The sequence below is a fragment of the Peromyscus eremicus genome, chromosome 2 (genome assembly GCF_949786415.1).
Source record: "Peromyscus eremicus chromosome 2, PerEre_H2_v1, whole genome shotgun sequence".
Lineage (NCBI taxonomy): Eukaryota > Metazoa > Chordata > Mammalia > Rodentia > Cricetidae > Peromyscus > Peromyscus eremicus.
In genome coordinates, this window is record NC_081417.1 from 115,892,220 (window position 1) to 115,919,308 (window position 27,089).

Consider the following 27,089-nt stretch of genomic DNA (forward strand, 5'->3'; position numbering starts at 1 on the left):
TGTTGTCTAACTCTTTGCTCATTGTGTGTTCTTGGTACCCTTGGTGAAAGTCAGGAGGGTCTAAGTGTGTAGATTATGTCTGGGCTCTAGTCTGTCCTGTTGGTCTCCATGTCAGTCTGGTGTCGGTGTTGTGTGATTTGTCTCTGTAGCTTTGTAGTGTATTTTGAAATTAAGTAGTATCATGCCTCTAGCTTTGCTCTGTTTGCTTACGGTTGCTTTGTCTATTTGGGGTCTTTTGTGATTTCACGTGAATTTTAGGATTATTTTTCTCTTTCTGTGGTTAATGTTACTGGAATTTGAGAGGGATTACACTGAGTTTTTCACTTGCTTTGATTGGTGAACACTTTAACAGCATTCAAGCACAGGATGCATTTCCATTTATTTGTGTCTTCTCCAATTTCTTTTCAGTGTAAAGAGCTTTCATCTCTGTGATGGTGTCAACTTGGCTGGAGTGAGGATTACCTGGAGATCTGGTAAAGAAAGCATTGTTTGGGGGGTATGTCTGTGTCCTGAGGAGCCTGGCATTTCAGTCACTGTCTAAGTAAAGCAGCTCTGCCCTCAATGTAGGCAGCTGCCATCCCTTCAGCCAAGGGCAATCAGACAATACAAAATGACTGGAGGATTTTAGGTCTTTGTCTCTTGGATCCAGGGTTCACAACTCTTCCCTCCTGGGCATCAGCACTCCAAGTTTAGACTTCAGGACTTAGACCAGAAGCATTCTACTGCCCTTGGGGCTTTGGTCTCCACTGTACCATTGCTTCCCTTGTTCTGAGGCCTTAGTGCTTGGACTGAGCCACAGCACGGTCCTCACAAGGTATCTGATAACTTCCTCAAGTAGATCTTGAGTCATTTGACTTGTTCAGTCAAGTCAAAAGAGCTGAGAATAAATTAAGAATAAAGTGTAGTGATGGTGCTGTACATATGAATAAAACTGAGCCATAATCGGTTTGTAGGCCTTGCTAGGTACAAGAGAAGGCGAGGAAGGGATCTGAGATGTATTGAGTGCCCATTAAAGGTCAGTTGCTCTGCTGGACAATGTAAACATCTTTAGAAGTGATTTTGGGAGAGAAGTATACGTTTAATCAGCTTTGGGTGATTTAACTAACGTAGTTACTGTGTGGTAGAGTTAGGATTTGAATTCAGATCTGTATTGCTGCTTCCCCACTCCCCTCCACTCCCTTTCCACCGACTTCTCTTCTCTTTCTCTGCAGTTTCCAGCTACCTTATCATCCTTTCTGTGGATTTCTGATGCTCTTCCTTACTTTCTATGGGACAGAATCTATCTTTTCTTTCTCTCTTTGAGACAGGATCTCACTATGTAGTCTTGGCTGGCCTGGAACTCACTATGTAGCTAGGCTGGCCTTGAACTCACACAGATCCTGCTGCCTCTGCCTTCTGAGTGCTGGGATTAAAGGCGTGTGCCACCAATCCTTACTGGGCCATAGGGAGGCAGCTTCCAGCCCATTTTCTTACCCTAAAGTATTATACTTTTTATCGTATCAATCCTGAAAGATGTTCACATATCACTTAGGTTTTGGGCCACACTCAGCTGTTCTCATGCCTGGGGCGTCAGTTGAGATGCTGGGATCAGCTTCTCCAAGTGGCTCCCACCTTACAGCTGGCTAGCTTGGACTCATGCTTCTGGAGGAGAAGAGGAGCCAAGGAAGTCAGTGGAAGTCCATGGTGGTTTGGGGCCTCGGCACACAGACAGTACACTTGCAGTGTCTTAGCTCAAGCTGCTCTAACAAAGTATCCCTGGCTGGGTGGTACAAACAATAGGTGTTTATGTCTCATAGTTTTAGGTGCATGGAGGTTGAGGTCAAGATGCTGGCTGACTTAGCACCTGGTACAGACCATTTTGTGGCTCGAAGGAAACTACCTTCCCTCTGTGTCCTCACATGATGGAAAGCTCTGATCTCTTTTACAGTTACTAACCCTTTCACAAGGCTCCTGCCCTCATGACCTCATCATTATAAAATAATATTTTAAAAATAGACTTATATTGTACTACAATTTCATACACACTTAGAATGTATTCTGATTATTCTCTCTCCACATCCTCTCTTATCTCTTTCCCGTTCTCATCAACTCCTCCTCCTCCCTTCCTGTCCCCTTCCTGGAGTCTTGACTTTTGGTTTTGTCTTGTGGTCCATTTAGAGGTCATCTGTGTGACCATTGGATTGACACTATCCATTTAGAGGTCATCTGTGTGACCACTGGATTGACACTATCCATTGGAACTTGGTGGTTTAATCAGTGGGCACAACACTGAAGGAAATGGATCTCCCTCTTCCTGAATCTCACAGGTAGTGAGCAGTACAGCAGCAAGTGGTAGAGTTCCCTGAGTCCTCCCCCACCCCTCGGTGACTGTTAACGGGACGGTTCTGCTGGCTCAATGCAGGCAATTACAGCCTGTGAGTACAGGCGGCAATGGCTGATCTGAAGCTCCTCCTCCTATCTTCTGGCTCTTACGTCCTTTCCACCCCCTCTGCCGCAATTTTTCCTTCAGCCTTAGGGATGGTATAAATGTCTTGCTAGGGCTGAGCATTCATCCTACATGACCTCATCTTAACCCAATTACTTCCTGAAGGTCCCCATCTCCAATATCTACATAGTAGGGGCTTAGGGCTTCAACCTAGGCACTTTGAGAGGTCCAGGGATAGTGAGTCAAGGCAAACTCCATTTCTGTTACTAAACGGTATGCTCTCCTACTACAGCACACATCACTTCTGAGATCTCAAAATGCCTGGTCATTTCTTATCATCAGTTAGCAAGCAATCAATTCTGTAGCAGAATTCAATTCAATTCTGCCCTTGCCTACTTATGGGCAGCATCAAGTCTCAAATGTTAAGGGCTCAGTTGCACAGGACTATTTAGGCATCAGTCTGGAATCTAGGCTTCAAGGCTTCTGACCAGCTGGCTACCAGCAGCTCCCTACAACTCCCTGGTTTGGCTTAGTTCGTTTGCTAGGGTGGCTCACAGAACCCAGGGAAACCCATTTGTTGGTTTATCGTCAGGCCACAAATAAGGTCCTGGATGAAGACACACATGGAACTATGTGGCAGGGGTGTGGCTGCTCCTGGGATGTGGATCAGTTCCCTTTCCTCAGTCTCCACAGGTTCAGCTACCCAGAAGCTCTCTGAACCCTTCCACTGGGTTTTCATGGAGACTCTATTGCATAGGCATGACTGAAGCATGGGTAACTGTACCAGTGTGACTAGACAGAAAAAGAAGGTCGGCGTCTGATGCTCAGAGATGCCAGCACACCCTGTCTGTTCAGATTCTTTGTGGCCTCTTTGTACAGTGTGCCTTTCTTTCTGGTATGGGGCAGGAAGCCATGTGGAATGAAGGTCTTAGGATCTATTATTAGACAAGGTAGGACAAGAATGTCTTTCTGGTAAGATGTAAGACAGGAAAAGCAGGAGAAGGTTATAATATAATTATGGTTTTACTAATCTGATGTGGGGAGGAAAAATCTTAATTATTACAGTGTGCCTTGAGGAGAAAAAGGATCAGAGCAAAGGAAAACAGAAGCCTAGAGAGAGGTTTTGCTCTGAAGCGTAAGTTGCCCCCGCATCAGAACAAAGACACTTTCTATCCTCTATGGCTCTAAACCTGCTTCCAAAAGTAAAGACCAAATACTTCAACAAAAGGTATACTTACTGTTCCAGCCATTTTGGAGCTAGTAAGAGCCATGGAAACTGTGTGTGTGTGTGTGTGTGTGTGTACATGTATAGCATATATATGCATGCACACATACATTTGGTTTTGTGAGCACAGAGGGTACCTTACAGGCTAGAGAACACGTGATGGAGGGAAGACATATGTTAGTGACCGAAATTAATTCCACCCATGAATACACACTCACAGAGAAGTATGGATTTGGAGATTATTTTCATTAAAGGCTCTCTGTGATCTGAGAAGAAACAGAGTCCTTATGTCCATGGGCTGCACTGTATGGGTGAGGCCTTTGCGCATGCGTTCCTTTGATGTGGCTGTACTTCAGGATCATGTGGAGCATGGTTCTTCCTCTGCAGACTGCAGAGTGAGGTGCAGAGCTTCAGAAGCAGAGGCCAGAGGCCAAGGTTGGAGTCTGTTCTGTGCACTGATTAGTTGTTGTTGGAAAAAAAATGTTTACCTCTTTGAGTTTTAGTTTTTTTCCTTTGTAACTACAAAAAGCTTGTCGTCTTAGGTTGCTAGGGAGATGGAAACATTTTATAGCTGTGCTTGCTGGGTCACACAGTAGCCACTCACTCTAAGAGGCTAGTGCAAAATGAGATACACTGTAAATGTAAAATGTAAAGCCTATCAAGTATGTAGCAGGAAGAAAATCTTACTGGCTCCACATTGAAGTGGCAATACTTTGTGTCTACTGAGATAAGTGAGAGGCACTACAAAACTGAATTCATTTGCTTCACTTTAGTTTTCAATGTGGCCACTAGACATTTGAAAGTTATAGTTTCTGCTGCTGTGATAAGCACTGACCAAAAACAACTCAGGGAGGGAAGGCTTTAGTTGTCTTATAACTCCCAGGTCACACTCGGTCACTGAGGGAAGTCAGGGCCGGAGCTCAAAGCAGAATCTAGAGGCAGGGACTGAAGCAGACACCATGGAGGGATGCTGCTTACTGGCTGATCCACCTAGCTTGCTCAGCCTGCTTTCTTAAACACTCCAGGACTATCTGCCTAGGGGTGACGCTGCCCACAGTAGACTGGGCCTTCTTATGTCAACCATTAACCAAGAAAACACCCCATCGACTTGCCTACAGGCCAGTGTGACAGAGACACTGTCTCCTCTGAGATTCCTTCTTCTCAGATGATCTAGCCTCTGTCAAGTTGACAAAAAGAGAAAACAGTACACAGTTATTGCTTATTGGTGGCTTGCATCCCATTTCTTCAGACCAGTGCTATGCTCTGTGACCGTGAAGTATTGTATAAATGTTAGTTCTAACCTGGACATGTATTAAAGATGTTGCTGTGTAGGTTGGGATTCCATTTTCATCTAAAGATTATTTATTAACAATCACTAAGATTTTAATGTAAGCTTGTGTGTGGATGTCTTAGTTTTTCCTCCTGATGTATAACAGTGAAGAAATAATTCATTTACATAAGCAAACTTAAGTGTACCGGGTCACAATGATGTGAGCACTGTGTCCTGTAGCAGGTAGAATTCTTTTGGCTATACACCACAGATATAGTGCAAATCGATTTAATTAAAAAAGAAAACTGGGAGTCTTGTAAGTATGGAAAGGTAGTGGGTTTCTGGAATTACTGCACTTGGAATGCTGTCTTCTTAGCTCTCTCTTTCTCTCCAACTTACTTCTTTTTAGTTGGTGACATTTTCTACTCAGATCTCCTGTCCTGATGCATCAGCAAGACAGATCCTAGGCCTGCTGTCTATGATCTCTGCTCTACAGCAGAATTCAGTCTGACTTACTCTCTAGTTTTTAGAATACCCTGTTGACCCAGCTTCATTTTACATATTATTCTGGGTAGGGCTGGGGCAGTTCCAACTCCAGTCACAGAAGAGGGGAATTTTCCAGAAAGAGTGCTTCTTATGATTGGTTAAAGAAAATATGTACTGAGTCTACTGTTTTAGATATGACTTGTCTCCCAAAGGTTTGTGTGCTGAAAGATGGGTCCCCAGTATTGCACTGTGAGAGCAGCGGACCCTTTAAGAGGTGGGCTTAGTGTGGAGAAACTGAGTCACGAGGGCTCCAAGCTCTTGAATGGATTAATGTTGCTTCGTGTTAGTGGCTCGTGGGTGTGGACTCATGCCGGGCCTGGTGGTATCAGTCTATAATTCTAGTTACTCAGGAGGCTTAGGCAAGAAGATCCCGAGTTCAAGGCCTGTGCTAGTGTGAGTTCAAAGCTAGCCTGGGTAACTTAGCAAGAGCCTTTCTCAAAATAAAAAAAAAATAAAATAAAAAGATGGCTAGGGATACAGTCTTGTGGTAGAGCACCTGCTTAGCTTATAACATATGCAAGGCCCGGGGTTTAATTCCCATAGCACAAAAAGTAGGTTTATTCCTGTGAAGAGTGGTCTGTTATCAAGAGTAGGCCTTGACTTTCTTGGTTCCTTGTCAAGCTAATGTGCCCTTCTGTGTTCCGGGTCTCTTAACACTTTTCTCCCATGTTGTAAAGTAGCAGGGAGCCTTTGCCAACTATACCATGCTGTTTGGTCCTTCCGGTTACCAGAATTGTGAGCCATATAAACCTCTTTAAAAGGACCTCAACTCACATCCTTTGTTATAGCCACGTAAAACAGGCAAGGACCACAGTGGTAATGAATATGTACAGCCAACGAGTACACTGAAAAGCTTCATTTGGAAAAAGAGCAAATTATGGCTTAAAGAAGTTCTATATTTTGCCCAATTTCAAACTCCCAGGCTAGATGCTCAAGTCTCTTTAAAGTCCACATTTAAAACAAATACACCAAGAGAATCCTAGTAAATTGGGTTGTGCAGACTTGAATTTTATGGCGTTAGCTCTTGGCCACCCCTGTTAGATCACTTCCCATTGAACCTGATGGTGAGGATTGCAGATGGAGGAAGTGGCCCCTGGTAACACCAGGGGAGTTCTTCTGGAGCTGGGCATTGGTACCACTGTGCCCTGCAGCCTTGTAGCAAAGCCTGAAAGGAAATGGGAAAGAGTGCATACCAGTTATTGTCTTTCAACTACTGAGTTTCAGATGTTGTTAGTACTACATATGTGTATGTATGTATGTATGTATGTATGTATATATATATATATATATATATATATATGTATGTATGTGTATATGAACTTATTTTCCACCATTACTTAGTTCTCTGTGGTCCACAGCTCACGGACATGGTGATTGTAGGAACAGAGGTGAACATTATATTCTGTCATTCACATATGGTCTAAAGGGATATTCTTTTAGAGTGATGGTTCATACATCACTCAAAAAGGGGAGTCTGGAGGATGTGAAGCTGGTCCAAAATAAAAAGAAAATTCAAGCTGATATGATTTGAAAGACAAAAAAAAAATCTGTTTTTTTCAATCCCAGAGAAATGCCATACAAGATGGCAGCGTGTGGCAGCTTTGTTGGGTGAATCCATTTTAAAAATGCTGAGAGTCTGACCTGAGCTTGTCAGGAAAGCATCCCTCTGTATGCAGTGCCATGGTCTTCATCAGTACTGGCTGGGAAGCAGCAAACCAGAGCGTTTCCTAGAGATGCCTCACCAACTTCCCGGGGAAGTTGTTCACTTACTCTCCAGGTCTCTGTCAGACATGGAGTACTAACATGGCCCTTCCGTCATGGAGTAAACCATCTGGAGTGGGAAGACACACATGTAGACTGGCAGTTTTAGTACTGCATGTTGTGATATGTTAGGAGAGGTACAGTGTTTTATGGGACCTCATGGAATTCTATCTACCCTAGTTCTGAGGACTTAAGGATCTCCTGGGGAAGTGCTGTCCACAAAGAGATTTGACGAGCAGGCTGGGCTTGGACAGGTGGGGGGAATCCAGGGATGCCAAATGTCTGGACTTCAAGACTGAGGTAGGGATTCTTGCAAGGTGACTTAGTGGGTGAAGGCACTTTGCTGCCAAGCTTACTGATCTGGTAGAAGGAAAGAAACAATTCCCTCAAGTTGTGCTCTGACCTCCACATGCCTGCTGTGGTACACACACACACACACACACACACACACACACACACACACACAAGCAATAAAATGTAATAATAATCATTAAAAAAAGACCACAGTGAGGTGAAACAAGAAGTTGAGTTCTGAGGGGAAACAGCAAGTGAAGTGTACATTGTGTTGAATACCTAGCTCAGTGGTTCTCAGCCTTCCTAATGCTGTGGCCAGCCCTTTAATACAGTTCCTCGTGGTGTGGTGACTGCCCCCCCATAATATTATTTTCATTGCTACTTCATAACTGTAGTTTTGATGCTGTTATGAATTATAATGTAAATATCTGTGTTTTCCCATGGTCTTAGGTGACTTCTGTGAAGGGGTCATTGGACCCCCAAAGGGGTTGAAACCCCAGAGGTGAAGAACTGCTAACCTAGATAGAGGGCTGAGTCATTGTCTTTTTTAGAGTTTTTATTGCTGTGATGAATCCATCACACCATGACTAAAAGCAGCTTGAAGAGTGTCTTAGTTACTGTTCTATTGCTGTGAAGAGATACCAAGGCCAGGCAACTTACAAAAGAAAGCATTTTATTGGGGACTTGCTTACAGTTCCAGAGGATTAATCTATGATCACCATGGCAGGGAGCGTGGTAGCAGGTGGGCAGGAATAGTGCTGGAGCAGTAGCTGAGAGCTTACATCTTGATTCTCAGGCATCAGGCAGAGAGAGAGTGAGAGAGAGAGAGAGAGACAGAGACAGAGAGAGAGACAGAGAGACAGACAGAGACAGAGAGAGAGAGAGAGAGAGAGAGAGAGAGAGAGAGAGAGAGAGAGAGAGAGAGATATTTGAGCCTGGTGTGGGCTTTTGAAATTTCAAAGCCCAACCTCAGTGACACACCTCCTCTAACAAGGCCACACCTCTTAATTCTTCCTAAACAGTTCTACCAACTGGGATGAGTGTTCAAATATAAGGAGCCTATGGGGGCCATTATCATTCAAATCACCACAGGGAGGAAAGGATTTGTTTCATCTTGGAGGAGTGTTGCCTACTGGCTTGTTCCCCCTGGCTTGCTCAGTTTGTTTTTTTATACCATCTAGGACCGCCTGCTCAGGGGTAGCACCACCTACAGTGAGCTAGGTTCTCCCACATCCATCATCAATCAAGAAAATGCCCTGTGGACTTGTCCACAGGCCGGTTATATGGAGGCATTTTCTCAATTAAGATTCCTTCTTTTCAAATGACCCTAGCTTGTGTTAAGTTGACACAGAAAGCAGCCAGCACAGTCCTATAATTGAGTTTGCGTTTCAGATGTGAATCAATTTGCTTCCTCTTCTGACTCGTTTTTTCTTATCTCTAAATTGAAAGGGATCGCCTGCCCTCTACAGTTCCTTCCTACTTTAACATTCTGTCCAATACTCTGGCTGCAGAAACCTTAATCCCATGCTAGCTTCCAGATCTGCTGGCCAGCAAGGCCCAGACTATAACCAGGGCTGGGAGAGGTGCACGTGGTGTGGACGGCGGTGAGCAGGGACAAGAAGCTAAATGGATGCTGTATCTCTTTCACTAGAAGTTAGCCAATGGGGAGGTAGCAGACTTTTTTGTGGGTCACCTGACAAGGAGCCGGTGGGTAGCTTTAGCCTCTCAACAAGCTGGGGTACATCTTGCTCTGCTTCTGGCATGGGTGAAATTTAATAGCATCCCCCCGCCTGCCAAAAAAATTTAAAGTACTACGTATTGAAGTATTTAATGATAAATAATCTGAAGCCTGAAATGCACTTTAATACATTGAGGAGGGCTGGGGTGGGGTACAGCTTAGTGGCTTAGCATGCACGAGGCTCTGGATTGGTCCTCAGCCTTGCAAGAGAAAAGACTGAGTACATGAATGAATGAGTGAGTGAATACATGAAGTTGGGTTATACATATGAAAGAAGGTTGATTATGTCTTGGTATTAATGTTGCTTTGTGGGTACAAAGGAATCAACCACATCATTTAATCTATGTTTGTGTGTGCCTGATAACTTCTATAATAAAAAGTGAAAAATAAAACAATAAAATAGAAATGCCTCCCTCTCATTACCTAAATTTCTCATTCATTATTATTATTTTTTGGACAGATGGAGAATGAATCAGATTCTCACTTGGCCATATCAAACAGTCTTAGAACTATTGTGTCTCAGATAGCTACAAACTGTTTTAAGTCATGTGATCAACTTGGATGGCTTCAAGTGCTCTAGACTACACTGGAATTATAGAGGTAGATCGAAGAAATAGAATTCTGTACAAAGGAAGGAGCAGAGACTAGGGAAATCATAGGTGACCTGAACCAGGATTGCAGGTCTGAGCTGGGCCTGTCCCTAAGAAGTCTTTGGGGACCTTAGTGCATCACTGGCCTTGGAGTCAGGTACAGTAGACACAGCCATGTACTTGCTGAAGCGCAGCAGAAAACACCACAGCCAGCCACCAAGCTAAGCTCTTTATGTCCTTGATGTCACACAATTTTAATAGCTGCCTTATCACTTAGATGTAACAATTTTATGAGTGAGCTAACAGAGTCTTAAGTTATAAAACGTGTCTGTGCCATATGGAGATGGAATTCCTAGTCACTGTTGTGGTGAATGAAGAATTGAGATCCAGAGGTCAGGTGGAACATTATATCCCATTGGGGACTAGAATGGCTGCTTGTAACAGGAAGAAGAAAAAGAGTGACTCACCACAGGGCTCTCTTTCTTTCTTTCTTTCTTTCCCTTAACTAATCTAGAGATAATTATCGCGTGGCTGCCATGGATTTCTGGGGCTCGGGGTTCTTATGTCTTTTGCTTCGGTGCCAAAACCTTTTATCCTGAAGCCTACCTCGTGGTTTGAGATGTCTGTGGGAGCTCCAATGTCCAGCCAGAAGAAAAAGCAAAAGATTGGAAGCAGGATGTTGTACCTGCACTTGCTTTTAAGGATCAATGCCAGCAACTGCTAACATGGCTTCTTTCTATATTACAGTAGCTACAACTCAGCCCTGTGTGTATGTCTAGCAGATTGTAGAAAGCTACGTGTGGCAGGTCCACACCATGAGAGACAAACGAAACGTATGTTCTTTATTCTGAATGGTTAGACTCCCAGCTGAGTGGGTTCTGTTAACCCTGAATATGGAGAGGGATGTAGGTGGACACCTTCAATAACTGTTTAGCCCAAACAGCTCATTTTAGAACTCTGGTCTCTTTGAATGAAATTCTTGTTGTAGGACTTTTCAAAAATTGAACAAGTTAAAAACATGAGCAGCCCAAGAATTCAGTTTAATGTCCAGAAAGGCTAGATTCTTCCAGCCACGTGTAGCCAGGAGGCAGCAGTGCTTTGGTGTTCTAGACTGAGCACCGACACTCAGACTTGGTTCCCTCTGTGCCGTCACCACACGGTAGCTGCCAGGTGCTCCATGTGCTTTGGGCCCCAGCGCTTGGCTAGGCATAATGGGGTTTTGGGGGGGGGCTTCAGATTGTAAAAACCATACATAATGAGGCAGGGCTCATAGGAACATCCAAGATTTAGTCCTGTGCTGGCTTGCACCTGACTTGGGGGAGCTCTACCTAAAAAAGGTGAAAGTTTACCTGTTTCTCCCTGATGGAGAGCAGCTGAGCTCTGAAGTAGTCTATTAGCATCTGCCAGTTTGCGTAGCTGAGGTTTCTCTGCGTGAAAGAGAACATGAAACCAGCCAGTGTTTCTATGAGTTACTTAGTTATCTTTAATTAGATGCATCACTTATTTCACACACTTGGTTATTCAACTGCATGAAAGGAATCATGTCCTCATATAACTGAACACACAGCAGTGGGCAAAAATGATGAATTGTTGAATGGACCCAGGGTTGCAGAAAACACCCTGTACAAGGTTTCAGGCTGCTGACTTCACTGAATCTAGAATTGAATTTGCTTCTTTCTATTTCCTCAGCTTCTTATGAGTTTTTTCACATCCTAATGTCTGCTGAAGACGGGTGTAGACACAGCCTCTTACCTGCGCTGGCAAGCTGGGCTCCTCATCCGGGACTCCTTCAGGATTGCTGCCTGCTTTTTAGTGGCATCATTTTCACTCTCTCTAGCTCTTATTTGTTTCAGTAATTCTTTTGCATACAACACATTTCTTAGGCCAATGGTTTTACCATGTGATCTCCATGGGTTACTGATGCAATGGCAGCACAGGCATAGCGTCATGCCACGAACATTTTCTTGAAAAGTCGAAAGACATGCCAAACGTCCAGGCCAGCCAGCGACCTAAAGCAAGACCCTGTCAAAAACAAAAAACAGAACAACAAAACATAACAAAAACCCAAACCAAAACAAAAGGGCAAATACTAGCAAGCAACCTTGGTAACTATATCTGAAGTAAGTGAGCTCATTAAGGAAATGTAGGGTGGATTATTCTGTAAGCTAAAGATAGTCCCCAAATACCATTTTGTATTTTCATTCTCTTGGGTGCTTTCTGCTGCACCTGACATGTAGCAGGAACGGTGCAGGGCCTGCTAAACCGTGATGTGGATTGTCTTTCTGTAACTGCCAGGGTTGCTTAAAATACTTGCCGGGGACATTGGCGATATCAGGCTAATACTACTGCAGCCTGGGAAGCCAGCTCCCAGAACTACTCCAGGGTAGCAAAAAGAATGCCTCAGAGTAGTGAGGTGTAGCTAGAATTTTCCTGCCTGGCCCACGGTCAGGACAAATCTCTCTCACCCGCCAGTCCCACAGCCGCTCAGACCCAACCAAGTAAACACACAGAGACTTATATTACTTATAAACTGTATGGCCATGGCAGGCTTCTAGCTAGCTGTTCTTATATATTAAATTAACCCATTTCTATTAATCTATAAGTTGCCACGTGGCTCGTGGCTTACTGGTATCTTAATATCTTCTCATGGCGGCGGCTGGCAGCGTCTCTGTGCCTCAGTCTTCTTGTTCCCAGAATTCTCCTCTCTCCTTGTCCCACCTATACATCCTGCCTGGCTATTGGCCAATCAATGTTTTGTTTATTAACCAATCAGAGCAACACATTTAACATACAGAACATCCCACAGCAGTGAGGGCTTAGGAAAAATTCTTATCTATCTGAGGGCTAGACTTTTCTATCTGAGGGAAAAAAAAAATAAGGAAACATACATGCTTTCTGACAGTAACTTTCTCTTTTACTTCATTTTAAAAATCTCTTTCTGAAAATCTATGTCCACATGGCTACATTCTTTACATACAGCTATATATCTCTTTACATACATACATCTCTCCCTGCAAAGCCATATACTTCTATATACATCTCATCTATCTATCTATCTATCTATCTATCTATCTATCTATCTATCTATCTATCTATCTATCTATCTATCTCCACATCTCTCCTATACACATTTCTTCTCTCTACGCTGCTACATTCCTTCACACACTACTACATCATTCACTCACTCCCTTTTTCACATACCTCTCTGCCCTATATCCACATCTCTGTCCTACATACTCATCTCTTTTCTATACAGCTTTATCTTCCTTGTCTTCACACAGTTACAAATCTCCACACATTCTCTCTCTACACACTCAGCTACATCTTCCTTTTAGCATGCATGCGCATGCGTGCACACACACACACACAGACACACACACACACAGACACACACACACACAGACACACACACACAGACACACACACACACACACACACACACACACACACACTTCAACAGCCAAACTCTGGACAATTATATGTTACAATATCAGGATCTGACCCATTCTCATAACACATGGTAAGTCACACAGTTTCTCTCAGGCTAGGGAAGTGGTGCTGACTGGGCATGGTGAGTAAAGTAACACGTAGCTCTGAGTGGGTTCCCAGATGGGAAGTGACATTGAAACCCAGGACCTAAACAATTAGTTGGCTGTACCTTGAGTGGTAGGGGTATGTGCAGAAAGTCCATTACTGTAGAGGGTTATGTCTACCAAAGTTGTTTCATGCCCTGCCTTGATTCAACAAACACTTGGGAACTTGTCTTTGTGTATTCTCTGCAGGGGCAGCTAGTCTGTTTTGAGCTAGCTAAATGTGTAAAAGGCTGTCTTTGTGACTGAGAATACTGTTACTTTGTTATGTCAGTTATGAAAAAATCCCAGTATTATTTCTGTTCATCAGAATTATACAGCTTAAGCAGAAATCATCTTCCTGACTATCCATAGCTATAAGTGTGCCCAATAGATGAAATATGTACATGAGATAAACACACAAGCAGTGGGAAAACACCCATGGCAGTTCTTAGGGGAGAAATGTAGTGGCACATGAGAAAAATTACAGATGAGTACAGCCAGTCACTTACAATCAGTGACCCCATGGTCTTTGCAAAGTGGGGTTTCCCATCAGAGAGTTATTGACCTGTTGAATACTAGTTGTCACCTGCTGTATACTCCCACAGCCTCTGGTAAAGCCGTCACTACCAGCAGCTCTCAGCATAATACATAGTTAAGAATGCTATGACAATTCTAAAGCAGTTTTTTTTTATGTAAACATTAATGAAATCTTGAAGCATCTTAAAATTGATAGGTCATATTTGCATCTGTATCATGTTTTTTCTTTCTAAATGCTGTGACTTAAAAATGGATTCTTAGATTTGGTAAAATGCAACATTTGAAAGGTTTCCTTTTTATTATGTGCTTTCATGTATCTTTAAAACTTTTTAAAGTTAAATTTATTTGTTTGTGCGGTGGGGTAGGAGTGTGTGAGGTCAGAGAGTGACTCAAATAGGAGTGTATTCTTTCCTTCTTCCATGCGGGTTCTGGAAATGGAACTCAGGTCATCAGGCCTGGTGGCAATCATCACAATGCCCACTTTCATGCATCTTACTTTGTTTCATTCTGTGAGGGAGAGAAGAAAAGTATGGCTGTGAGTCCATGCCAGGTCATAGAAAACTTGCATATGCACGTTTGGACAGCACTCAAACATAGGTATAATGTTTCCTTCAAAGTCCATGGCTTTTCTCCATGTCTCTTTAATCTCTGTGTGCTTAGACTTGCATACTGACGTGTCAAATGTAATAGAGGCCAAACCACTTTCAACGTTAAGAGTTTGTTTTTTACATCTTTGTGACTTCAAACTTGTCACCATCTTCCTGCCTCTGTGTCCTAAGTGCTGGAGAAACAGGCATGCATCACCAAGCCTGTCTCAAGCTTTACTTTTTATTTTTAAACATTTATTTATCTGAAATAAAGTCTCACTATGTAGCCTCGCCCAGCCTCGAACTTTCTATCCTGTTCTAGCCTCTTGAGTGCTGGCATGACGAGTGTGTGCCACCATGCATCATTTAGGTGTTACTTAGTTACTTAAAAAAAAAAAAAACCCTGTATTTTAAGTAGTTTTAATTTACAATTGCCAATATAGTATTGGGGTGAGCTAGGAGCTTGCTTTTGATGAAAATAAAAGCATTTTCCTTCTAGTCATCCCCTCCCCTCTTTGGGTTTTTGAGACAGAGTTTCTCTGTGTAGCCCAGGCTGTCCTGGAACTGACTTTGTAGACCAGGCTGGCCTCCAACTCAGATTTGTCTGCCTCTTCCTCCCAAGTGCTGGGATTAAAGGCATGCATCACCACCACCCAGCTCTTCTAATGGCTTGGAAGTGAACAAAGGGTAGCCAAGCATCAACTTTTAGGTGTACGACCCGAAATGCTCTTTGAACCAGTTGTTTAAAAGCAAGAGTGCATATGAGGAAGCCTTATCAATCAGAAAATTTCAGGCTTCGCTGAGCACAGGCTGCCACATGGGCAGTACAGCCAGGGCCGTTCCCTTTTCACTGGTCACCCTGAGAAAGGAATGCCAGAGAAGTGCGGTGACCCCACCGGCTTGAAGATTCTCTCTCACAGTGGAGTTGTCACTGTAGCCTTGTGTAGCGGCCAAGTGTGACCAGAAAATTTGACATTTGAGTCCTGATATCTGTGTGAGCTTGGGTGAGAGACGCAGGGACTCCAAGTTTGCTTAAAAGTAAGATGGCATTTGCAGGGCTGTCAGGGGTGTGAGAGCTGAGCAAGAAAGGGAACCTGAAAATGGGAACTAACTGGTGAGTTATCTGTATTACTACCAGCTCTGGAAGGAAGCACAGTTTTCAGGATGAGTTGTCTTGGAAAGTATGCCCTACCTAGAAAACTGGTTTTGCCTTCCAGGAGACCCAGCACTTGGTCAGACACCCAAAATAGACATCTCTACTCCCAAGTAATGTTAAGTAGGGATTGTCTTGGGTCGGTGATACCATGGCACACTCATCATCTTCCAGCTCACTGCCTGCTTGCTCTTGTGTGTTGCTGTATGTAACTCTTGGCAGCTGCTCCAAGTTACACATGCGATTCTCTGCTGAAACCTTGATCTGCTGGGGCGTAGCAAATGGGAGCGCTTGAGTGACTGGAGTTTTCCCCTCTGGACATCATTTGGAGGAGGAGAAGGAAAGGTTAAGTTTTAAGAAGATAGGAAATTTGAGCCCAAGAGACTCCTGAAAATCTGTACCTTTGGTTTTACTGCCAGGAAGACAATGGGTTGGGTCCACCCTGATGACGAAGAACAGAGTGAGAAAAGATTCCCAGCCTGGTCCTCTTTCTTCTTGGCTGTGGCTCAAAGATGTAGGTTTTGTCACTGGTCTTGGTCCTGTCCTTGGTCCTTCAGGTGAGACTTTGACACTATGGGTCTCAGGTCCAAATGCCTGTGAGGGCTGGCAGGAAGTAGGGCAGTAGGCTGGGAATGGTGGTGGGATGTGGCGCTCAAACTAGATCCTGGGAACCTTCTGGAAAGACATGTAAACTTAAAGTTTTTCTTTTTTAAAGTCCAGGCAAACCAAACATGTTTGGGATACAGCTGGGAACTGCTCAGTTTAGTGCTTCAGTTGTGCATATTCACGGGTCGTGTCCCACTAGGAGACAACCTGATATGACTCTGAGGTGTGCTGCCCACCGAAGTTTTAATGCTGTTTGCCGATTTATATTGGCCACAACAGAAAACTAAAGGACCGTGTTCCAGAGACCCGGCTTTGAAACAGAAAGAACGCACCAGGGACTTGGTCCTCATTTACCATCTAATTTGGAAGAATTCTTTGTTATCCACTTGTTCAGGTGAACCCAGCGTAGAGGGGTGTCACAGTTAGGAACACTGGAACTGCTCTGTAGCAGAGGTTGTGCTCATCAGAGAGACAGGCAGACATTTACCATCAGAACTTACGTTGAGAATTAGATCTGTATCCTTACTGAGTGTAAACACACACACACACACACACACACACACACACACACACACACATTTCCCATATTCCAAAACCTATTTTTTTTCCAATTTATTTCCTTTTGGTGAAAATCATGACTATGAACTGCTGTTCATTTTACAATTTACCCGAAGGCCACAATATGAATTACATTAAAAAAAAAAATCACTGGACTAGGGCCAAGGATATGGCTCAGTGGTTAAAGCGCTTTCTTGAATTTGTATCTCCAAAACCCACACACAATGCTCAGTGGATGTGGCAGCTCACTTGCAATCTCAGCCTCCAAGGCAGAGACAGAGGATCCCCAGAACAAGGTGGCTGGCACATGCACATGTGTGGTCAGTAGTTGATTTCGATCTCAGCTGTGTTTTCTTAGGTGTGGTCCGCCCAACTTTTTATTTTTGTTTATACAGGGTCTCTCATTGGTCTAGAGTCTCAGGGTTCCTCCTTTCTCCACTTTTCCAGTGCTGGGATTATAAACTTGAACCACCACATCTGAATCCCAAACTCCCCTCCCCCGCCTCCCTCTCAAATGTCACTTCTCATGCTCAGAAGGAAGCCCTTTATCAGCTGAACCATCTCTCCATCCACCCACCCCTCACCAAGTTCTTCCTAGTAACACAGATACCTCTCTATCTTCTGCTTCTGGAGAAAAGAACACTTTCCTCTCAGCTGCAATCATGGGAGGGACTGGGATTGCAAAGGCATAGGTCAGAGCTGTCCTTGAAGACAGGCCAGCGGAGTGACAACAGGAGACATTTATGTGCTCCGTATAGATGACTGGGTCGGATCCTGTTTGTCTCTTCAGCTCCGTCATGCTACTTGTTGTATACTGTACACTTGCTAGTGCAGAGCAGAAAAATCTTCATGGAGGAAGTGAGCTTTTTAGGAATCTGTTAGAGTTAAGTTGGTGCATGTTCCAAGTTGGTCTCCAAACTCTAGACTTCAGGCTGTTGTAAATTAATCTAGATAGTGTAGTCTTCCTGTGTTCATTATAGCCCAGCTTTGTAGAAATATTAATAGTTATTCTGATTGATTTAGTTTATGTTAACTGTAAAGCTAAAAAAATAAGATGATATGGCCCAGGGTGTAGCTCAGTGGTACATCCTTTGCTTACCATATTTGAGATTCTGGGTTCTGTCCCAGAAAAGGAAAAAAAAAATGCTGTCTAGCCCATTCATAGCTTTCTTTAAATTTTCAAACTTGGGAGATAGATATCCAAAAATACAAAGGCATATGTCTCAGTTTCTTTTACCAATGTGCTTGCAATTCTGAAGTGTAGCAAAAATAACCCAAAGGGCTCCCTTTGAAAACAATAGTTTTCACTTTCAGAAATGGTTGTCTCTGAATTCTCTAAATTTAGTGACTATAAAGCCAGCATCTGCCAATGTCCACACATGATGGACATGAAATTTCTATACTCCCTGTGGGTCAGTAATGAATTGAGAACATGCAGAAAGAGATTATTAAATGCCATTGGAAACTATTTTGTTACTAGGTTTTAAAAGTTATTGCTTCAGTGAAGTAACCAAAATAGCTCAGGCTTACAGATCTGCAAGTTTGAAAGTAAAGCATTTGTGTTTAAAATCATATCTCAGTTTTTCCTGCCACCATTCAAAGTTGTTATAAGCAAGCATTAGCTATGGCTTCAGCTTCTGGTCACACTCCACCTCAGCAGATGGGAACACACTGGACAGGGAGTGGTGAAGGGATGAAGGGTTCTAGCACCCAGCATCCTTGACCTCTCCAGACTCCTTCTCTACCCACAGGATGTGTGTCTGTGTCATCTTTGAACAAGAAAATGCCCGTCAAGCCAGTGAATTTATTGTGTTTGGCCTATGAGGAGCTGGAGTTTCCAGGGACTTCAGATTCTAGATGATCTGGATGGAAGACTCTTAGTTGCTGTTGTTTGATTTTTGTGTGTGTCCTGATGTGATCAAAATAATAACATCAAGAGAAACCTATGTAAACCAAGAAGCGGGTCAAGCCGGCTTTGTGTCTGTGCCCGTACACATTGCACACACATGCACTTTTTTTCTTCTATCACAGGAAACTGTCAGAGTGCTTCTAAAAGTTTTTCATTTTACCTTATCCAAGTGCCAGGAGAGAAAAAAGAATGATCCTCTTAAGTCAACATTTTTATCTAGTCTTTCACCTGAGCAGAGGAGGGAGCCTTCTGAAACACTATCAGGTGAAAACAAACATCGGCCGATTGTATCTTGAGACTGAACAGAGTTCCTATCTAGAGCGTGGAGGTCTGACCCTGGCACAGTGCTGGGGGCCTCTTTAAGAATACAAGCATCACAAGTGGGTGGCGAGGCAGACAGGCTTGCCGAGCCTTCCTCAAGAAGAGGGCCTTGGCTCTCCAGCCTAATTAACTTTGTGACAGAGCTCTTCCAATGATGACATTTTTTCCCTTGTCTACAACTGTGAAAGAAAAAGAGGCTAGAGGATGGAAAGACAACCTGGTGTATTTTCCTTTCCAGAAATCCCCCAAGCCAGCTGAGTTGGGGAGGCCTTTCTCCCGGTTCCTAGTTAAAGGGTAAGAGACCTGGAAGTGCACAGCTCATCCCGTGCAGTGCCGGGGATGTGCAGAGATGCTGCTCTGCTCCGAGTACACAAATGGTCTGCCATCAGCACGATTCTTTTCCCCCTCCTACCGGAGTTACCAGCCAGTCCACCAGGTCGATCACCACCCAGGCGGCTTTTACTTGCCGAATCCTCCAACAAAGACAAGACGAATTACATGAAATGGGCCTGCCTGGCTCTCTGTGATAGTGCCCTGTCTCCCAGGCTCACCGGGCCTGAGACACCTTCCTTCCCTCCCCCCCCCCTCCCCGCCCCTTTTTTTTCTGAAGCAAGCGCGCGCTGACACACCCCTCCCTCCGCGTTGTCGCGGTCCCCTCCCCATCCCGCCCCGCCCCGTTTTCCGCTTTCAGCCTCCCTCCCTTCGACTCTCCCCTCCTTTACTCGCTTCTGTTTATTCCCTCCCCCTCCAGCCACTCCGGGAGCTGCCCGGCTATACCTACACTTCCTCGGGCGCTGTCCAACCTACGGGTGGCCGGGCCGGCTACACGCGCTGTGCCCCGGGGCGGCGGCTGCGAGCCCTTCCCGGTGGCCGCTCCCTCCTTTCCCTCCTCTTCGCGTCATGTCGGGCACTTGATTATTATTGTTATTATTATTTTTTTTGCATCCCTCTCTGTCCCGCCTTCCCCTCCCCCTTTCTTTCCCAGGTTGGTTTCTTTTTCTTTCCCCTCTTCTGCGGGCTTGCCCATGAGCCTCCTCGGGAGCTACCGGAAAAAGACCAGCAGCGATGGTTATGAATCTTTGCAGCTGGTGGACAGTCACGGGGACTCGAGTGCGCGGGGCGCGGCGGCTGGCACGCAGAGGGTGACCGCGGGTGCGGCGCGCAGTCCCGCCCGGCAGCCTCCGCACCGCGCCAGCACCACGGACAGCTCAGGTAGCGGCCACCGTGGCGCAGTCTTCCAACCGGGCGGCGTGCGGACCCGGCCCAGGCTGGGAGAGGCTGGGTTGTAGGCCACGGCATCTAATACCACGGGGTGTAACGTCTCTAATTTCTTTGGTCCAGGGAGCTAAGAAACGTTAGATCCGTCTGGAGGCTCGGTGACATTAGCGAGCACCTCTTAATCTCCCTAGGCTGCTGAATACACCAGCTGGGGGCGGGGAGACGAGGGGAAGGGAGGGGAGGGGAGGGAGCTAGGGGAGGGTTGCTCCGCGAGGCAAGGCGGCTGCTTTCTCCGCCTAGCTGCAGGGGCCGAGGTGAAGGAGAAGCGCCTGGCGCTTTAGCAGCTTGCAGACCACGTTTATTCCAGTTGTTCCCCTGATGCTGCTGTCATTTACAATTATGTAAAGCTCTGCCACGTCTGGACGGTCTGCTAGGGTTAATGGTTCCTTTCTCCCACGGAAGTCTTTACCTGGGATCAAGAGCCCTGTTAAACAACACAGCTCTTTACGCTTTACACAATGCAATTTGTTTGCTCGGTTTGTTGGCTTTGATCTTATTCTTCGGCATGCTAATCGCTCCTCAAGCTTCTCATACGGGGAGATGGAAATGCTTCCAAACTTTGTTGTCTGTGTTTGCAAGTCCATAAGATGTTTTAATGAGTTAGAGACCTCTTAGACACGGTGAGAGTTAGCGATTTGTGTATCAAAACAGTCATCCAGGAATCCCTGCTGGCCAAAGACTTGTGTAAGAGCTGTTTGTTTACTTTTTCTTTTTTCCAGGATGGGCACCACAGGGGGCTGGTTCTACCTTTGTGACTGTAATACCGGCAAGTGAGGACTGGTGGGAGTCAGGTTGGGATGAAATCAAGTTGGATTTTATTCCTTCACTTTACGGAGAATTGGTGGTGGATTTTAATTGTGTAATGTCTCTCCTTGGGCTGTCATTTCCTACTTCCCTCTTCCCGAAAGTGACAGGAAATACTGTTCACAGATGTTCAGACGTTCTGGACTGAAAGGGAGTTTACTGGTTAAGCCGTGGTTTAAATTGAAGAAGGTGTTGGTGGGAGGCTCTCTCAGACTAACACACAGCTGTTATTGTTCCTAGTGGACTGCTTGTTTTCTGGGGGTTGAGGAGTGATCCTGTGTTTGGTTACTTGAGCTGCGCTTTTTTACATGGATGCTATTTGTATTTTGACTGGACATGGCCCTCCTTCAAATCATTAGCAGATTCGTGTACTCAGACCCATAGTCATTTTTGGGAAATAACTGAAATGGGCACATTTCCAAATGAGTGCAGAGAAGCCACACATCAGGGACAGGAAAAATGAGTCCATGCATTTTCTCTTTTTCCACAACAATCATTTTAGGAGTGGGAACTTGTTTTTTAAAGTACATTACATTATAGGGAAAAACATATACTTTTTGTAGGCTATATCTATATCTATCTATCTATATCTATCTATCTATATATCTATATCTACATATATTTCCTGGGTCCAGTGGTGTCCAAACACAAGATTAAACTTTATGGGAGAATTCAGTCGAGAATAGTCTTTTGGGTGTGGGCTGTTATTCGATAGGGACAGCTATTCTGACACAGAAGGCCTAGTTAGGTCCTGGACTTTTGAGGACTGGCTTCTCCCCACCCCCACTAAATCAGGTTTTTCAGTAGGTGGTGAGAACAATGAGTTGCCTTGTTAAACGGTGGAGGTGGGAAGGAAGGTACAGTTATCTCTAAAGCGCTGTTGCCAGGAGTTGGCTCTTCAACTTGTATCAAGCTAGTGCTGTTTCAAGAGCACATTCCTCCTTGCAGCTCCCTGCCACCCTGCCATGTCTGTCCCCTCCTGCATCTGCTTAGGGGAATGCTGGGGCTCGGCTGTAGCAGGCTGGTACAACTGACGATGTGATGCATATGTTCAATTGAGACCATGGTTTAGAGTGATAATGTTCGGTTTGGATGAGGGATTAGATTCTGAGAACCGTATTTGTTTCCTAGTGCAACTGTATGTCTTGCCTAATTAGAGTCTTTCTTCTAAGAGGTTCAAAGTGTGGCCCGTGCTGTGTAAATATATCCATTTGTTAGGATATTTAATTAAACTCATAGATCATTTCTAATGCTACGATAGTCATCTGCCCATTTATCCAGCTGATTGTGTATGATGTGGTGGACCGGAGAGGAGGTTTGTGGGGCTTTGTTCAAGTAGGAATGTTTTTGAATTGGAAAATATGTGGACATCGCTGTAGAAAATGCAAAGCTTGATCTTGATAGTGCCTTACACATGTGTGACAGTTTATATAGAGCTCTTGGACACTTATCTTATTTCATTCTCTAGAATGCTATGAAATAATAAAGTAGCAATCTCTGTGTGCCTGAGATTGGGGGATGGAGCCTCAGAACTATTGTTACTAGTTGGAAACTCTAGGTTTTAAGCCCATTCCTCACTTGCAAAAGGAGACATTCTTAACATGGAACTTTAGCTGAGGCTCAAAGCAATGTGAGGCTGAAGTTACAAATTTCCCTTACTCTTTTGACTCTGTGCTCCCTGATTCTGGTGATGATGATGATGATGATGATGATGATGATGATGATGATGTTAGAGACTTGTCTAGTGAAAAGGAGTTATCTAAGGACAGCCAGACTCTGGTCTTCTGTCTTTTTTCTTTCTTGGAATTATTGCATTTATTTAAAATTTTGTGGTGTGTGTGTGTGTGTGTGTGTGTGTGTGTGTGTGTGTCTGTGTGTGTGTATCTGTGTGTGTGTGTGTGTCTGTGTGCGTGCGCGCACATGCCCCATATGCAGAAGTCAGAAGACAGCTCTCAGGAATTAGTTCTTTCCTTCTACCAGGTGGATCCCAGGGATCAAGCTCAGATCCTCAGACTTGGTAGCAAGCATCTTTACATCCTGCCCCATCTTGCTGGCCCTGTTTACTTTGGAGACAGGGTCTCAATATATATAGCCCTGGCTGGCCTAGAATTCACTATGTAGACCAGGCTGGCCTTGGACTTGCAGTGATCCTCTGCCCTCTAGGTGTGTGCCACCACCCCTGCTCATCTTCTGTGCTCATGGACTGAGTTTTCTTTCCCCCATTGGAACAAAGTGACATTCTGTGGAGACACTATGTCAATTGATTGTTGAAATCAAACAATCTTATCAAAGCAGACTCCCCATCTGTTTTCAAAGGAAGGAGGGACAGCTGTTCCAAGGACAGTAATAACTTTCTAACATAACAGTTTCTGGAGCGTTGAGTCCAGAGCAGTTTCCTAGCCAGATGTATCTCATAGAGTGCTCTGCTTTGGATGGTTGTGGTGGAGGGGGGTGGGTTCACTTCATTCAGATTATTGTCTAGAGAGAGCTGTCATTCAAAAGTCATCCTGTCATGTCTATCTCAGGAACTGGAGCTATCCCAGTACACTGCTTGAGAAACTTCATATTTCTCTTGTGTATATTCTGCCTTCCGGGGAAGGTAGAACTCATAAAGCACACAAAAGTCAAACTCCTTAGCCTGAGCCAATTAGGGCTAACTTGCCAAATTTATCCCAACAGGCCAGAGAAGAGGTCCACTTAAAATCTGGGGTATATTAATGAAATTGTAAAGAATAAGGATAAGGAAGTTTTATGACTTGAACATGAAGTGTTTGTTACAGACTCATGTGTTTGACACTTGGTGCTATTGGTGGTGGTGGTGGTGGTGGTGGTGGTGGTGGTGGTGGTGTGTGTGTGTGTGTGTGTGTGGCAACTTCAGGAGGGTCACAGACGTGCCTTTCTGGTTTCTGCCTTTGGTAGACTCACCTGGACCAGCCCTCTCCCTCTCTCAGCTTCCTGGTTGGTGTGTGTGTAAGGGGCTCTACTCCACCACATCCTCTCTGCCATGGTAGATTGAAACCTGGGACCATGAGACCAAATATACCTTTTGTCCCTTTAAATAGTTTATATCAGGCATTTTGTAACTGTGACACACAGTGACTAACATAGGAAGAATGCTGGAATGCTTTTTCAATTGAGCATGAGAATCTGTTTGGAAATAATTACCTTTGGCAAATACGATGTTAAGAGTGTTTAAATGTAGTATTCACATTTTGAACTGTGTTTAGTGTTATGAAATATATATTTGGGTAACTTTATGCTTCATAGAAATAAATGTACATGTAACAACCCTTTCCTATCAAATTCCATTTAGGGACTTTATAGTTGGGAGGCAAATTTCATCTCTGTAACTTATTTAATTTGTGGCTAAATATGCACTAGTTATGGGGGTAGGTCATGAGCAAAATATGTTCAAATTTCCAATGCTGAGGACTGCCAGACCTCTTGGACTTGGAAGGAGGATCCTAGGAACTAAACTTTGGATGTGAGGGCAATCTGGCTATAGCATCTTTCACCCAGTTGATCACTGTGGTTGATTGGTCTGATCTGACTGGCTAGACGGGTGTCCACATCCTCCTTCACTCCCCGTGTACATCCTTCGCCAAGTGACACGCTCAGTCAAAGAGGATGACTTTCCCCGATAGCGGAGGGCCTGCCTTTGGCAGGGTCCAGTATGTATAAGCAGCTGCATGCTCCTGGTGGAACCCCCACACAGGCCCTCAAGGAGCTAGACTTTCCGAGCACAGCCCTGGAGCCCCATGGAAAACACTCTGCCTTCAGAGGCAGTGTCTTTGGACTGCTTTTGTTCACAGAGTCCTTTCTGTGTTGGGGGCAAAAGTAACCTTTCTCTTCTTTAGACACAAAACACGTCCAGTCCTTCTTTAACGTGGTGACTTTTGGATAGTTTGAGAATAGACTTCTCTTGGTCTGGTCTCTTTTCTTGGCCAAACTGTCTTCTTCTCCTTTTTTTTTTTTATTTTCCATTTGATTTCTAGTCATTTTCATATTATTATTTCTAAGACTGGAGAATAATTCATAGTTTTGATTTTTCCATAACAGAATTTTTCATCGATTTTTATAATAAAAGGTTCTGGAACGCTTGGTTATAAAAGAATTAAAGATTACAGAAAGGAACAAAATGAAAAAATGAAAAGTAACCTTTCATGTCTGGTGCCTTAGGCTCTTACCTCAGAGATAACCCTACTGAATGTTTCTGGGGGTCCAGCAAGATAGCTCAGTGGCTAAGAGTTCTTGCCACACAAGCCTGATGAGCTGAGTTTAATTTCCAGGACTCATGTAAAAAGGCCAGATTGGGTAGCACACATCTGTAATCACAACACTCTTTCAGGGAGATGGGAGGCAGGCCAAGTGTATGCAATATGTCAGAAACAAGGTGGAAAAAGAGACTCAATTCCTCAAGGTTGTTCTGTGATGCCTACATGCATGCTATGGCACACACATTCCTGAACTCACACACACACACAATAAAAAATTAAAATTAGACATTTCTGAAGGGACATTCAACATATAATGTATGTTTGCATAAAATATATAATATACACACATTTATCCATTACATTAAAATTGTAATAAGTGCAAATTCAAATTTTATTCCCATTATAATGTTTAATAATAAAATGGATATGATCTGAGCATCATGCTAAATACTGTACCTGTGGTATTTCTTAACCTTCAGAAAAATTATGTAAGGGAGAAATGACAACAAATGATGCCAAGAATGTGGAGAAAGAGGAACCCCGTAACTACCTGGTAGGAGTGTAAACTGGTGTAGTTACTGTGGATGTCAGTGTGGAGGTTCCTCAAAAACCTAAGAGCAAAACAATGAAGTGACCCAGATACATCACTCCTGGGTATAGAACTAAAGGACTATAAGTCAATTTGCCACAGAGATGTTTGCATAGTCATGTTATTGCTGCACTAGTCTTGTGTGGATATGGACGGATGGATGCATGTACTCATGTGTACATGTGTGCATTTGTATGTTTCGGTCAGAATACAACCTTGGATGTCATTCCTCAGATGTCTTCCACCTTTTGCAGCAAGGTCTCTCACTGCCCTTGGTCTTGACTGGGTTCCGGGGACTACCTGGGGGGCAGTGAGGGAACTAGCAAGACAGGGAAAGGAGTCGTGGGGCAGGACAGTGGAGAGGGGATTAAGAACAAAACAGAATATGTAGGTATAAAATGTCCCAGTGAGATCCATTTCTCTGTATGCTGACCAAACAACTAATAAAAACTTAGTCAAGTTCCAGGCTAGTGAGTGACTTGACCTGTCTCTGCTACCCACCTTGCCATTGCAGTACCACCTCTGCCCAGCTTTTTTAAAACTGTTTTGAATTGAATTCCTTATGCTTGTGAAGCAAGCATTTACCAACCATGTCCATAAACGGATGGATTAAAAACTGTGATATCTATCTATCTATCTATCTATCTATCTATCTATCTATCTAATATATGCAAAATGTAATATTATTTAGTTGCAAGGAAGAATAAAGTTTGTTGTTAATTTTACAGGGAGATTTTATTACAGTTTAATGGATGGAACAGAAGATCATTTTGTTAAGCAAAAAAAAAAGTCAGGTTCAGGCAAATATTGCGTGTTTTCTTCTATACATGTAGGGCATGAAAGGAAAAGGTGGACTATGATGGGGAAGAAAGATGTTTAAAGGAATGGGTGATGGGGTAATAAGAGAGAACAATGGCTATTTATCTATGAAGCCAGATGAGGGAGTAAGTGGGGCAAGTTTAAGGAAACTAGCAAGATGGGGAGAGAGGTTGGGGGCAGGGCAGTGGAGGGGGGAATAAGAACAAAGTATGATATGTATGTATGAAAATGTCACCGAGGAAGCCATTTCTTTGTATGCTCACAAAATAGCTAGTGAAAAAGATGCAGTC

The 27,089-nt window shown here is 44.0% G+C and overlaps 1 protein-coding gene across 1 annotated transcript in view; it reads left to right on the plus strand.

Annotated features, from left to right (window-relative positions):
- Nucleotides 1–412: 412 nt before the first annotated feature.
- Nucleotides 413–27,089, plus strand: part of Dnajc6 (DnaJ heat shock protein family (Hsp40) member C6) — a 121,186-nt gene continuing 94,509 nt past the window's right edge. The window contains exon 1 of the mRNA XM_059254579.1: nucleotides 413–473. The gene's annotated coding sequence lies outside the window, so the exon portion shown is untranslated. The remainder of the gene's footprint in view (nucleotides 474–27,089) is intronic.